General features: G+C 40.2%; 1 long non-coding RNA gene across 1 annotated transcript in view; it reads left to right on the plus strand.

Moving 5' to 3' along the window:
• LOC147605110 (uncharacterized) overlaps positions 1-11600 on the plus strand; it is a 59434-nt gene extending 47834 nt beyond the window's left edge. The window contains exons 4-5 of the long non-coding RNA XR_015265240.1: positions 10799-10863; positions 10974-11600. This is a non-coding gene — a long non-coding RNA (uncharacterized LOC147605110). The remainder of the gene's footprint in view (positions 1-10798; positions 10864-10973) is intronic.
• The last annotated feature ends 3685 nt before the right edge of the window (positions 11601-15285 follow it).

The following is a 15285-nucleotide window of genomic DNA, read 5'->3' on the forward strand; positions in this document are numbered from 1 at the left end:
AGCCATCTGAAAGTCAACTGAGAGAGAGAGTTGTGGGGATAAGTCAACTCATGATGGAATGAGTGTGTGACTCCCCTATCACACATGTATATTGCACTAGTACACATAGTGCACTTAGTACATTAAAAGTACTAAGTGTACTATGTACTATAACTTATGGGCTTATACACACTATAAGGGTGGGCATTATGCCTTTACCCCAACAATGGGCCTCACCATAGCATCTGTGGTCTTCACATGCTCCCACCAAGAGGCGTCATCCGCCCGTAGCCTACACTCTTGGCCAGTGTTTGTATGGGACTCTTGCATGGCGACAAACTCGTCGCTAAGGAAAAGCCCCCTCAAAGCACCGCTACAATTCTTCAACCGGCCCAACATGAGAAAGTTGTAGGGATATTTGAGGAGAGAGAGACAAGACCTCTTGTTGAACTCATGCCGAAGTCTTTGGTGGTTGAGGACAAAGGAGACCATGGTGTTGGCCTCCTCAATGAGCGGGCTGATCCATGGTAATGCCCTGATGTCCTTGAGGAGGTTGTTTAGGCAATGAGGCATACAAAAGGACACCGTGACATGTCCATACATACTTTGGAGAATAGCTCCCGCCGCCCTATTGGAAGGCTCCCCATCCGCAACAAAGCCCACTACATGCTCGGGGCCAACGATCTCCATGGTGGTAGCCCACTCCGCCGCAAGCACATCCGCGCTCTTCCCAGTGCCGGATGCATCATGAGATGAGATGAAGTACATCTCTCCGCGAGAATATGCAACCATGCCATGAATACTCCTCTTGTGGGTGTCACTCCATCCATCCACAATGAGGGAGACTCCATTCCTCTCCCATTGCCGCTTTGTGTTGTCGGCCGCTTGCTCTACAATGCGCTTCTCCTTGTCGAGCAATGTAGTGCGCAAGCCCTCGGATGAGGGGGGCGTAGGTTGAGCCATACTCCCCAATCTTCTTAACCATGACCTTTAAGTATTCCGACCTATTCAAGAAAGTAATTTACTAATGAGAAGGGGACTAGGATGATGAAAACATGAATGATGAATTGGCAATGATCGATTGCACTTACCTAGCCGCTTGAAAGGCAATGTGGTCGTGGAAGAAGAAGCGGGCCACCGCCATATCCACCTCCTCCTTCAACTTGGGGTTCCAATTCTCCCCAAGTGTAGACTGTCGCCGTGGGCCACGTAATGATTGAGAGGCCGTGGAAATGGAGGGTGCCGGTGTCGTGGATGGAGTAACATTCCGACTTGATGGTGAAGGTGATGGTGTGCATGATCCCGATCCACCACATGACTCCATTGTAGAAGCTTGAGTTCCTCTCCCCATCGTCGCGGGATCCACGGCCACTCGTGGTGTCCTTCTTGTCACTTCGACCGCTTCGTAGACGCTAAGCTTGTCAAGAAGTTCCCGTCTCTTCTCGGGCGTGACATTCGTGCAAAACCTCACCTCATGCCCACTCTCATGCAAGAGGTGGGCTCGCACTTTGTCAGCGCCACCTGTTCGCCGATACGGGCAAAGCTTGCATACCCATGGCCGAGAACCGCCTCCATGAACGGATGTGGTGTAGTTAACCTCCTCCCACCATGTCCATCCCGTTGTCCTTCTACAAGAAGCCCCGGCACGTGAGGAGGATGCCATGGTTGAAGATGGCTTGACTCTTGAGCCTTGAGGAATGAGAGAGAGAGAGAGAGAGAGAGCCTAGAGGCTTGGAAGTTGGAAGACTCGAAGAGTCAGACTCAAGAGGCTTGAGGGAGAGGTGAGAGCCTAGGCCCTAGAGCTTGGAACTTGGAAGTTGGAAGAGAGAAGATTCAAGAAGCTTGAGCAATGAGCCTTGAGAGTTGTGAACTTGTGTGTGCTTGTAGCCTTGTAGAGGCTTGTTCTTATATAGATAGGCAAGAGAGAGAGAGAGGAAAGCCTCAAGGGCAAGAGAGAGAGAGAGAGAGGGCCAAGCCTCAAAGAGCCAAGGCCCAACAGCCATAAACGGCTAGAAGAGCCAAGGCCCAACAGCCATAAACGGCTAGAAAGGGGCAGGCAGGCGCAACGGCCAAAAACGCAGCAACGGCAGGCGCAACGGCTCTCTGCTGTCCCCGCACAGCGCCATCCCCGTCGCTGTCCCCTGTGAGAAACGTCCGTCGGGGGACGTCCGTCCGTCCCCGTCCCTGCGCCGTCCCGTTTCGCGATCCCGGCGTTCCAAGGCTCCGTCCCCTCCGTCCCCTGTGACTATGGTGCTGGGTATTGTATGGCTGCAAGTACAACAGGTCTATATGGCTGCAGGAAGGTGGCTAAAGTATGGCTGCAAGTACAGGTAGGTGCATGTCTATGTGGTTGCAGGAGAATGTGAGTACAGTACAGCTGAAGTAACCCTGTACAGAAACGGGAGTACTTTCTTGAAGCAATTCTAGAAGAGAGTCGACTTCCCTTTTCTCACCCTAAGCACTACTGTACAGCTCACCTCCCACGGGTGGGACTGGGCTTGCTATCCTTTGCCCACTCTTTTGGTAAAAATGGACCTTAGTCCATCACTTCAATTTCTTGCCCCAACGTCGGGTATCTTTTCCATTCACATGGGTGTCCAGCCATTCCTTTGATCTTTGGTCTATAAGCAATGATGTATGCAGATGACACCTCTTAGGGATACTTGGCATCATAGTAGGTTTGACATGTGGCATATGTGGTGGCAGCATATGTATATACCTTGTAAAGAGGGGGCTTGTCCTATAAAAGGACCATCATTATAATGTTATCCTATAAGGCACAATGCTCATAGGCTAAGACCTTGGAACTAAATCAATCTTATGATCAACTGACAGATTGGACGGAAGATCTTGAGGTATCTCAGTTGGGAAAACATTGGCAAACTTTGTTGTGATGTTCTCTAGAGCCTGGGTCTCCTATACATCAAGACTAAACTGACAATTAGCATAAGATGACATGGTATCTAGAACACATTGAAACACTTTATAATTCGAATCCTTTACTTTATTACAAAGTCGAACTTACTTTTTAAGAGTAATGGATGCAACATCAAAATCGCCTTGTAGATAAAATTGGACATCGTCCATGACGAAAGATAGCTTATGACCCTTCTAGTTTATCTGGTTATAGAACCACTTTTTTCCTATAATAGCATCTACTTTATCTAGATTCATAATCATGAAATCTAGTGGCTTCGAGTGTAGCTCTATATAGTTATAGGCATATGAGACACTCGCCGATCCAAAACAGTGTGCTCAATGGCATGTCGACTTGATATTGGTGATCACTTGGCTATTTCTCCACTCCCAACTTTTGCACAAGCTTGGTATTCATGAAGTTGTGAGTACTTCCAGGCTCAAAAGGAATGTGTACAATTTTTCCCACGATTGATCCATACAACCGTATTAGGTTCGTAGGATTGAAACATTCATGTTAAAGCTACAACCCTTGCAAGAACTATGATCTAAAACAATGGTATGTACTGAAGTAATTTTACCTTTAGTCTCGGTCACATGGGCTCCCTATGACTTTTGACTTCTCCTTCGACTGCATGGAGTTTGTCGTCATTTGCCCTTGGTGACCACAAGTGAAGCACCTATCCTTCTCAATGCACTAAGAGACTGCTCCGCTTTCTTTGATATCTTCGAACCGAGGTCTTCCAAAGGTTGTGAATGACTTTGGTCTTCTATAAGAGTATGTGAAGTCTTTCCATGCTTAAACTTTCGTTTACGTTAGGATCTTGCTTGGTCTGTCAATGAGGGTTGTTGGGGTTTCTTTGATTGTTTCTTCGGCACGGTCTCACCATAAATTTTAGCATACCTGATGGCATCATCCAATGTTTTGTGTCGATTATTCTTGAGCTAGTGTTGATATCCAGTAGGCAATCCATCCACAAAGAATCTCAAAACAGTAATAGGATCCATGTGAGTTGCTCGAGCGTGAGACCCTCTAAATTTCTGTAGATGTGTCAAAAGGTATATTCTTCATTTCCAAGTTTTTAAATTTGGTCACTATGTCCTACTTGTCCTTGGCTTGTAGAAACTCTTCGTGGAAAACTCTCTCAAAATCTATCCACATCGTGGGTTTCACTCGTAAGTCTTTTCGCTAGGTAAGTGCTTTTTCTTGTTTGGAATCCTTGTACCATCTGTATCTTCTATTCTCAAGGAAAGGATGGAACTAAAAGTGTGTACTCCACCTGTTGGTGCTGGCTTGGCCAGGTTGTGGTCCACAACCCACCTGCGTAGGGTAGCCAAGCTTGACTGTCTTTAGGCGGTTGTGGCTGGTAGCTATGGCCTTGGTGCCTGCCTAGGCTCTTTGCCTCAACCAACTCTCCCCTCTCATAGGGTTTTTTTCCCTACAACATCTTTTGCAGGTACTCGCTTGAAGTCAAACACATAACACAAACAACGTTTCTCTGGCATCTCTCTTACACACAATAACCATGCAAACTTGATGCTGACAAGTCCTTGTACAAGTTTAGCAAAGCAACTTGTTTTTGAGAGAGAAAACGATGAGAGGAATATCTAGAAATCTCGACATCTATGACGCCTAGACACGCATACCTCTTGAGCTTGTGTGTTTGGATTGCTCTGATACCAACTGTGAAGTCTTTCGTGAAATCTATCTTAAACATTGTTGAAAACAAGGTTAGTCCTAAACCAAATCATGAGGTAGCAGGCTAGCTCACCTCCCAACTGTGATCAGCATCCACCAATCTCCCATAGGACGATGTCTAATTTTGGTGTCCAATACCACCAATGCCTGACTGAAAGCCTTTGACACACCAACCTATGTATTCGCCATGGGCGTGGCATGAGCATGTCTTCTCTCTTGGTCCAAGCCAGACCTTGAGTAGTGCATCTACACACCCATGTCTACTAAAGGCTGAGTTACATGGTACATTTGAGATGTCAGATTTGGGTCTGTTGCACTATTATTTGGATGTTCAGTTTATCTAGTGATGACGACATCGGTTTACTATAGTCTAAGTAAATACAAAAGCTGCTAAGAAGGTTTCAGCTTGAAGACTGTAAGTTCGTGGCTACATCGGGTGAGGGAGGTGTCAGGCAGGAGTTTCATTTGATACCACTTTATATCAGATGGTTGTGAGATGCTTGATTTATTTGTGCAATATGAGACTAGACATTCAATTTGGACAATAAGCGTATATTGGCAGTTGTGAGGAACCTCGTGTTTTATGCTTGCACTAAGCATATTGAGGTGCATTTTCACTATGTCAGGGAAAGACTCTCTGCAAAGGAGATCAGCTTGGTATATGTACCTACACATGATAACTTGGCAGATTTGTTCATGAAGGCAATTCCTCGTGAAAAGCTCGAAGCTTTCCGCATAGCTTTGGGCTTGTTGCGTTTCGAGGATTGATCAACCATCCATATACATGTTCAGTTCATTACTCCAAGGGGGATTTATTGCCAAATGTAGAGCTAGTGATAGGTGAATGTTCACTAGTAGGGCCAGTTGGAGCACTTTTTATCCTCCATAAGAGGGTTTTTTTTCCCGAGCTCTTATGTGTCCTTATTTTACTTACAAGGTTCACTTATATTGTACTTTGGCACTTATCTAATACATTGTAGTTTGTTCCTTTCCTTGAACTCTCACAATTGCTTGTGTGTGTGTGTGTGGGTGTGTGGGTTTATGTGATTACTTGCAACCTTCTTTCCAACAGGACATTCATTGTGCACTATAGATATGACCCTTGTGTCCATGATGTTTGCATGTCAGTGACATATCATGTCTGGTATTTTGATAATAGTGCTAGCAAGCACATTACTTATTAGCGTGATTTGTTTTTCTCCCTTAAGTATGCTCTTGAAGAAGGCATAATCACATGTACAAACTGTCTTTTCAAAGCAATAAGGCTATCATATCTTCAAAGGATGTTGAAGCTATGTGAACGACTTCAATGGTTTGTTGAAATTCGGTAATATCTTTCGTACTTTTTGTGAGAACTGTCACCTTGTCCTCATCATCAGGCTCACATTTATTAAGGCTAGTGAGATGTTGAAATAGTGAGTAGAACTTGGCAAGGTGATCACTTAATTCTTTATTATCTAGCATTTTCAAATCATAGTTGAAAGAAAGTAGTTAGCCTTATTAGCCTTGATTAGCCTAAAAAACATGGATTAACAGAGATTAGTAAAGATAAAAGAGATTAGCGTATGATTAGGAAAAGAAATAGTAATTTTCATTAAAAAAGTGATTATTAAAAGTTAACAAGAGATTAGGATCCATATTCACTTATATACTAGGCCACTCTCACATTGAACTTAAAAGTGTTCATGGACATACCCAACCCTAAATTGACTTAAGTCTCTTTTTACTTTGTTACAAACCATCCCCACCCAAGAGGTTTTGTCTTCGAAACCTTAGGTATACATATATAAGCTCGCATGGATGGAGAATATTGTCAAGGACTCATGTCAAGAAGCATGCTCATGCGTAAACCATGTATGTTGGAGTCAAAAACACATGATTATGGTTGTAAACTGTTCTCAACGCCCTCAAATCAAGCCATAGTATGTACTTCATAATGGCATATGCACTTTATGAAGCGTCTATGCATTACACATCCAAAACCAAAAGGTATAAAGCTGTCTGAATAATGGTTTTCAAAAATTCCAGCAATCCATAATCACTGTTTTAATGCATCGATTGACTCCTCAAAGGTAGCCGAAGGATAACTTATCAAAAGCTTTGATCTCCCGGATCAAAAGACAAATCGACAGACCAATGATCAAACCTCCTCAAGCACAAATAGCCACCTAGGTCAAAAGTATAGCTACTATAATCTCCAACCTGTACAATTTGGCTACCACATATACTGAGGTCGAAAGGAAAGCATATTGGTATATTAACTAATCCGAAACATAAATCCAATACTCCATGTGCAAGAGTAACTCCATCATCCAAGGGCAATATCATAAAGCCATGGCGTGGAACATAGTCATGGACCATGTATCTCATATGACAAGTGATGCATCTGAAAGTGAATGCCTCAATCTCATAAACCATAGAATCACTTTGTCATCCACAAAATCTAAAAGGATACACCTCAAAATCAATGTCCGTACGAACTTTGGTGTCATTCTCAAAATCCACTTGAAGATCTTCACTACAAAGCATAGAATATAATGAATATCTTCGTTATCAAGGCTACCATCATCCACATCTGCATAGACATCCTTGTCCTCGTGAGGATGGTAGTACCATGGTCATCAACATCAACCTCGAATATAGTGTCCACATGAGTTACCAATGCACCATATGGAACATCCTCATAAAGATCACAATCATAAATTTTCCAATACTTTGTGAAGGATTGCTCAAACAATGCATTGCGCATGGGTCGGTATCTAAGATTGCATCGTCCACACGTGACACCTTAATCAATGTGTCATCCAACACTTTATCAATGCAATCCTCATGATCAAGCTTCCTTTGTGGCAACATATTATAAGTTGAAAATGCATCCATAGAAGAATCTACAATGGTTGTCTGAATATTCTCACTTTCAGCTTTAATTTATTGCATAGGCATTCCATACGTGTGACTCATCAATATGATCTAGTTGGCTATCCTCTTTGTGAAAAATAGATTCATGATCCCTTGAATCATTGTCCATTCTCTCACTCCCCACCAGAGAGACTTCCACTTCCTCCTCTTCAACTTCATCTTCACTTGAAGAGTTATGGCTGTCTACAAGTTCATTTTTAGCCACCATGACATGCATAAAATCTCTTTTGCACGCCTCATTGGTATCACCGTCTTCTTTTGAAACCTCCTCATAATAATGATGATATTCCAAAGGAGCTATGGACTGAAGTGATGAAGTGTGTATGTGGAAAAGTCCACACAATATCAATATTTTGCCAAGAGCAATGAGATTATCCTTCTCCATAATGCAACGAACCATGTGCTTGAATCTTTGATCTAATCTTTCTACAAACCCTTCAATGCTTTGTTTCTCTGTGAGATGCGGCTCAAAGAAGAAGAGAGACTAATAATCCTTTGTATAATTAGGTAAGGAATCATCATGTAAAAATGGCATATAAATCCTTTCGAAAGCTCTTTTGCTCTCGAGCATCCACAAAGTTTTGCACAACATCATAAGCTAAACTTTTCCAAGACCATTCAAAATCTTGCCTCGCTTGCAACCACCACTTCTTACCTTTGTCATAAAAATAAAAAGTCACCATTTCGACTTTCTCTTGCTCAATATAGGATTCCCAACTCCACACGAGATATGAACAAGTGACTTCTTATCCATCAAATGCAAACTTGGCATGTTTAAATGACACTCCACCATTAAATCAAAAGCTTATTAGTTGAGTGGTAACCATATATACCATGAAGTCTTCAATGCTCATCGGTGTCAATAATGTAGGGTGAACAACTTCGTACATCAAAACCATTGTTGCTTTCTTGCGCTTACTTGTATCCTCAATAGTCATAATAGCTTGCGAAACACTAACTTGAAAAGTAGGCGCGATGCATTTGCATATGTTGATCCCACAAAAGGCTGGTGGAAATTTCTCTTTCATAATTTAAATTTATTCATGCATAAAAATAAATTTAACTAAATTCTCTTAAAAATTAAATAAAAATATCCATTAATTTTATTATACTAGAAATTTTACTTTTTTGATTTAAATGATTGAATTTCAAATATGGTGGGAATTTCTCTTTCATCATTTAAATTTTTTATGCATAAAAATAAATTTAACTAAAAGTCTTCTTTAATTTTAAATAAAATATCCATTATTTTGATATTCTAATTTTTCTCTTTCTTCATTTGAATACATGGATCTCCATTATCATGGGAATTTCTCTTTTATTATTAAAATAAAATTATTAAATTTTTTTAATCTAATTAACTATTTATGTGTAAACATTAAAAATTAATTTTTCATGAATATGATGAGAATGATTCATTTAACTTAGGATGACTAATCCTAGAATATTGGTAGGAAGTCCTCTTTTTATATTATGTATGAAAATGATTTATGTGTTAATTTTTTAAAATTTTTGTCATAGCTCCACTGCTATTATTGATAATTTTTAATAATTTTGAAAAGCATAAGGTTTAGTAATACAATATGATAGAATAATTATCATTTGGACTAATATCCAAGATTTTTTTGTGTACCTTCAAGGATGTAATAATGCATTGGTATAGTACACTATTTTTCAATCTATAATGCTTTAAAGATTGCTTTTTTAGAGAGGTTTTTAAGAAATTCAACATCCATTTAGCTTCTAAAAATATTATTTTTAACTTAATAATAAGCCTAACTATACCTAAACTAGTCTTAGTCATATACTTATGGTTATGGTTTAGTCTCAAGTCACACAGACTTTACTGGATGGCGCTAAGTCTGAATGTGTTTTTTTGGGTTTAATAAATATATATAAGGGATAAAGCACTAATCCGTAGAGACCAAGGCAATGGTTAAGAGACCTCCACCAGAGTATCTAAGGACCTTTAGGAATCTCCTAAAGCACTAACCCGTAGAGACCAAGGCAATGGTTAAGAGACCTCCACCAAGAGTATCTAAGAGACCTCCACCAAGAGTATCTAAGGACCATCAGGAATCTCGTAAAATATACAATATTAGCATTTCTAATGTCAATGGTCAAATGAAGTGACGGTCGCCAATATACTAATTTTTTCTATTTGCTACTTCCCTTAGTGCTAGGCTTCATTATGGATGAGTTTGTCCTACATCTTCGGAGGTTTGACAGAAACTCAGTACGAAGGGCTTTGTGTGAATATATGCTCTTATGTGTGCATGTTTGTGTGTGTGGAGTGCGTGTGTGAGAGCATATCTTGATACAGAGTTCTACATCCACTATTGGGCACATTGATGACGTTAGTGGGGATGTCGTAGTATCTAGTCCATACTATGCATAATGGAGTTGATAGTTATATAGTCTTGTGGGTTGACTACCATGAGTATATAACATGCACGTTTCTAAAAGGTGAAATTGGGCATGTTCTTGGATTCATCTAGATATATATATATATAATATCACTAGGGATAAGGATCAAATGATCGTATACATTTGACATATCCCAATAAAGAGAGAGAAAACAATTTATAGTGATAAACAACACAAGACCATGCAAAGCACAAGCCGACAGTCGGATATGTATATGCCATGTCAGATTGCCGAGACGGTCGGAACTCTGACGTGGCACTACAAGCTTGGACGCGATTCTGACGTGGAGAGGGCTGCGAGTGCAATTGATGTGAGCAAATTTTCCTCTTGCTTCTGCTACATAAACATGCATACTAATAGTAACGCTTATGGACACGTCAGCATGCTTTCTCGTGTAGCCAATGCTACGATATCAACACTGACGGGTCGTTGCCTTAGGACGGGTCGACGAGTCGTGCTTTCTCGATGGGTCGTCGTCTTAAGAGCAAGCCCCTCGCAGGAGACGGTTTGAGGATCAAGCAACTAAAGCATGCAGTTTAATTACCAATTAAAAAAAGCCATGCAATTTAACTATTAATCAAAAAGCAATTCTCTCTCTCACACACGCACGCACGCACGCACGCACGCACGAGAGAGAGAGAGAGAGAGAGAGAGAGAGAGAGAGAGAGAGTAAGTCCACAAAGCAATCGTGGAAGTGGAGTCCTCCTAAATGATGTTGCCATGCGAGCCATGAGTATAAGAAGCCCGCAAGTGAGTTAGATGATTAGGATTTTTAAATTAGGATTTTTAATCATTATTAAATTTTATTAATTCTTATTACTTTTTACTAATTGAGATTATTATTCTTTATAAATATAGAGTAAATCCACTACAAATTACTTCATTCCATTGGATTCTCCTTTCTAGACTCTCCCCCTTGCCAGGTTCTCTCTCTCTCTCTCTCTCGCCCCCTTCCTTCGTATTTATTTTTTTGATCATCATGGTGTTTTGTCTTTTAAGAGCCTAACAAGTGTTGTGTGTGTTGTGCCAACAGATTAGCCTTTACATGAGGGTAGAAGATGGCTCCTGAAACTCGTTCTAAGAAGGCTCATACATAACATGATGTGGTGGTTGTCTCTCAACCAAAAGGATCCAAAAGCACCGAAGTGCCTCGTGTAAGTGAGGAAGCCTCCACAATAGTCACACCCGCAGTGGATAGTTATGTTGGTGGCTCAATGACTTCCCAAAGCTCTAGGAAAAGGCTAGTTCATGAAGACCCACCAACACAAGACGTGCCTTCTTTGCCAGATGAGTTTGGTCGGTTGGGAACTACAGAACTATTGCAAGATTGGTTGACCAAGCATTTTGTGGACAAGGAAGAAAGGCTTCCAGGGGTACCATTGTGTAGGATTTTGGTGAACCTAGCCATAAGGACTACGGATGATCATCTAAGAGAGCGTAAGGAGAGTTTTGATCAACATGGGTATGTGCTTACACAGGGTGAATTTATTGTGTCAAGAGAGTTTTCCAAGAGAATAACCAGTGGAATTTTTATACCTTGGTCGATCATACTTAAAATATAGGTTCATAGCTATCCAAGGTTGCTTAGCCTTGTGCAAACACTCAATCTAAGCATGCAATCTCAATACCCCGTGGCACATCTTTCATAGATAAGCGGCGATCGCACACGTAAAATATACAATATTAGCATTTATAATGCTAATGGCCAAATGAAGTGATTGTTGGCAATGGATGGTGTATGTTGGAGAGGTATCCAATGAGGGTTAACACAGCCCGCTCTATTTGTGACTGAATTTGATCTTTGTACATAGACTACAAGTAGCCAAAGTTACTTGGCAAGGCTCAAGTGTACCAACCATGTCCACATTTGACATCCTCAACGTCCCAATTACATTACCAAGGTATATATTACATCAAGAAAAAGCATGTGGCATTTCATTTTGATGGAATTTTGGCATGATCTTTAGGCATCAAGTTTTAAATCTCAACCCAAAACACATGACTATTTCATATCCAAGTTAATGCATATCTAATGCTAATCAATACGTGTCGATGGAGTGCTACTTACGGATCTTCTGGTGGCCAAGTCTTCTCACCCCCTTACCAAAGTTTAGATCTAATGGCAAGGGTTGAGGCCATGTCTTCACACCATGTACCTAATCCCATTTCTTACCGCTTTACCATGGCATTCACGGCACGAAAAGTTTAAGACGCACTCCCCTTGGCCTCTTCTCCTTATTGCCAAGATACCCTCACCACATATCTAGCTTCAACACTTGTGTAAGAATTGAGAGAAAGCTAGAATTAAGTGAAAGTTTGATCACTTACAAAATGGCACTTATAAATGCATGCCAATACATTCCATTTCACAAGCATAGACTCTTGGCTTTCCATAGGATAGGTCATTGCTTCCTCCATATTCAATTCACTTTCAAGAATCATAACATCAACCATATATCCTTACCATGGCATCCATTTGATTATAGGCAATCCGATGAATAATAACCATGGCATAAGCATCAAGTATGTGTGTCCATTAACATCCCAAACATGTTAGGAGCTTTGAATATCATGAAATCTAATTCCAATGGCATTTGGAAACCATGAATGAGATTAAAGAATCAACAAATAGTATAAACCTCTTACCAAATGTTCATGTAGGTCATTTGACAATTCATATAGACATGGATAATTTCAAAATAGCATGTGAGGTTGCCTAAGCTTTATATAATATGCATTTGAAGAATGAAATCACTCCAATGACATTCTAATAGGCCAACGTTTGCTAAAATGGCTCAAATGAAAACATAGATAAGCATTAAGCCATCAATAGCAAGTTCAGTGATTCATATGCATGCTTAATAGCAATGAAAATTGATTAATGAAGCAAGAAATTAAGGTTTCAAGCAAAAATTCCAAAGCTTATGAAGTCTTGTAAGAAGCAAAAAAATCTTGCTTCAAATGGATGTAGAAAATCACTGGAATCAAGAATTAGAGCCAAAACTTAAAAAAAGGGCCATGTAAGGATTGGATTAACTTTCTTAATCAAAGTGATTTAACTAAAATAGTAGAGACAAATAGCTATATTGAATGCGTCTAATTTACCTATATTTAGAGGAGAGTATCTTTAATATGCCATCCATCACGTATCTATAGTCTTTAATTCACCTATCCTTTTGGCAGCTCTCTTACCTACTTTAGTACACGTTTTCTAAAATAGGCTAATTTCAAATATTTGAATCCATTACATACTTCTCTCTTCCATAGGGCATGATGCGAGTTTTTTCCTCTCTTTTTTTTTTTTACTGTCTTTTCTCTCTCTCCGCTATCTATTGCTTTCTCTTTGGATCATTTTTATTGTTATGGCGACTCCAAGGATTGATCCACACTTAAAGAAAAGACACCAAGGAGGTCTATACTCTCTTGATCCATTAGCTCGTAAGCCTCTACCATTTAGCACCTTGTATGATCTTGTTCAATTTATTGGGGATGGTAGAGAGGGCTTATTTAGATATTTCTTAAGATTGAATAATCAAGCTACTATTTTTTATTATCAACACATAAATATGGTTGAAAGTGTCTACAAGCAATCTGTTAAAGGACTAGAAGACATTGTGATCTCACAAACTCAACGTGTAAATGAGTTAGAAAGGCTACTTCAGTCATCTTAGAAAGACGTAACAAAGCTTAGACAAACTAACCAAAAATTGGAGGAACAAAAAAACCCAACTAAAAAGCACTCTTTTCGGATTAAAGTGAGACCTAGACAGTTTAAAAGTGTTACATGCCTAGCCACACATGGGGGTGCTAAGAAGAAACAAATAAGGCTTGCTTAAAGTTATATGAATAGTGTGGGAGGTTTCTACTTGGATAATCCTCTAGATAGAATTTCTATGATCAAGTCTTCTATAAAAAACAATGACATGATTAAAATGCTCAAGCTCTCTTAGTGTGCAGGCCTTCGAAGGAAGGTAGTCAAGGAAGTTTGCAATGACTTTTGTGACTTGGTCAAGCCTGTTAAGGTGGTGGAGGCATGTGACAAGGTTTCAATAAGTAGAAAGTAAGACAGAGTCATATCAAAGCTATTCATCCAAGGTATGAAGCCTCATCGTCTTCGTATGTTTGGCTTACCTCAACCACATACTATAGAAATGGCACGACACCAACAAAATTTGACTATTCTAGGGTTCATAGGTGAATACAAACACATTGATGGTTTAATGACTGTAGAGAAGCCAAAAAAAAGAAATCAATATAATAACATATTTACATATGTTAGAAGGGTCCAATCAGCCATGGTGAATTTCTATCAGTGGTGGCAATAGAGGACTGTGAGGGTAATCTTATTTTTGTTATCAAGCTTGATGAGGCACAAATTCTCAAACATCAAAAAATGGAAAGAATCAATATAGGGCTGATGAACAAAGCTTTAAAGTATGCCCAAGGTAAGGAAGACAAGCCATTACATAGCGCACAGTTAGAGATGGAACTATGGTACATAGGGGCAGCTGCAGTGCCAGATGAGAGTCATGATACTCTTAAATGTTTGTTTTGGCACACAAAAATTTCAAGCATCATTGATGCTCAGAATAAAGGAGAGATGCTTGTGGTGGATGGGGTAGGAAACTTTACAGTTGAGTGGCACATGAGTGCCGACTTGAAAGCATTGAAGTGCATGTATGGGGTGTGTGGTGGTCTTGATGTGCAAACCCATGCCTCTATCACATGGCAGGCATGAACAGTCTAGATTGGTACAACCCAACAATGGTTTGTACGAAGCCTCCATCCAAAGACAAGATAAAGCAAGTAACTGGTGATAAAGACCAGACCAAGGATAAAGGGAAATCAAAGACCAAGAGCAAGGGAAAGTTAACAAAAATAGCCGAATTGAAGGGTGAACCATGTATTGTGCCTAAGGATCCCAATTGGGATCCATACTTCCTATAAAGCTAGAGAGAGTTCACATTTGTACTTTACATGCAGAAATTAGAATACTGGATCAGCTATTAAAGCTTCATCTTGACTATGCTCATTCCATTTTGCCGTCAGAGCTATCGGATGCATGTTTAGAGGCAATGCGAGATTTTACTCTCTAACATGGACATGTGCAACTTAAAAAGGATGATAAGAAATCAGGTACCACTGGTAATGTTCTGGAAGATGTGTCAATGGGAGGAGCCAAATCTAGGAGGTTCTTGTCAAATTATGAAAACAAACAAGTTACAGCAGTATGGGAATGTTGGAAATCTCTATGCGAGCACACAGAAATTCCAAGCATCATTGGATGATGTGGGTTGATGTGTGGATAATGTGGATTGACATGAATGGATGTATGGATGATGTGG

This window comes from Cibotium barometz, chromosome 60 (assembly GCF_041138505.1).
Source record: "Cibotium barometz isolate CiBa-2024 chromosome 60, ASM4113850v1, whole genome shotgun sequence".
Taxonomy (NCBI): domain Eukaryota; kingdom Viridiplantae; phylum Streptophyta; class Polypodiopsida; order Cyatheales; family Cibotiaceae; genus Cibotium; species Cibotium barometz.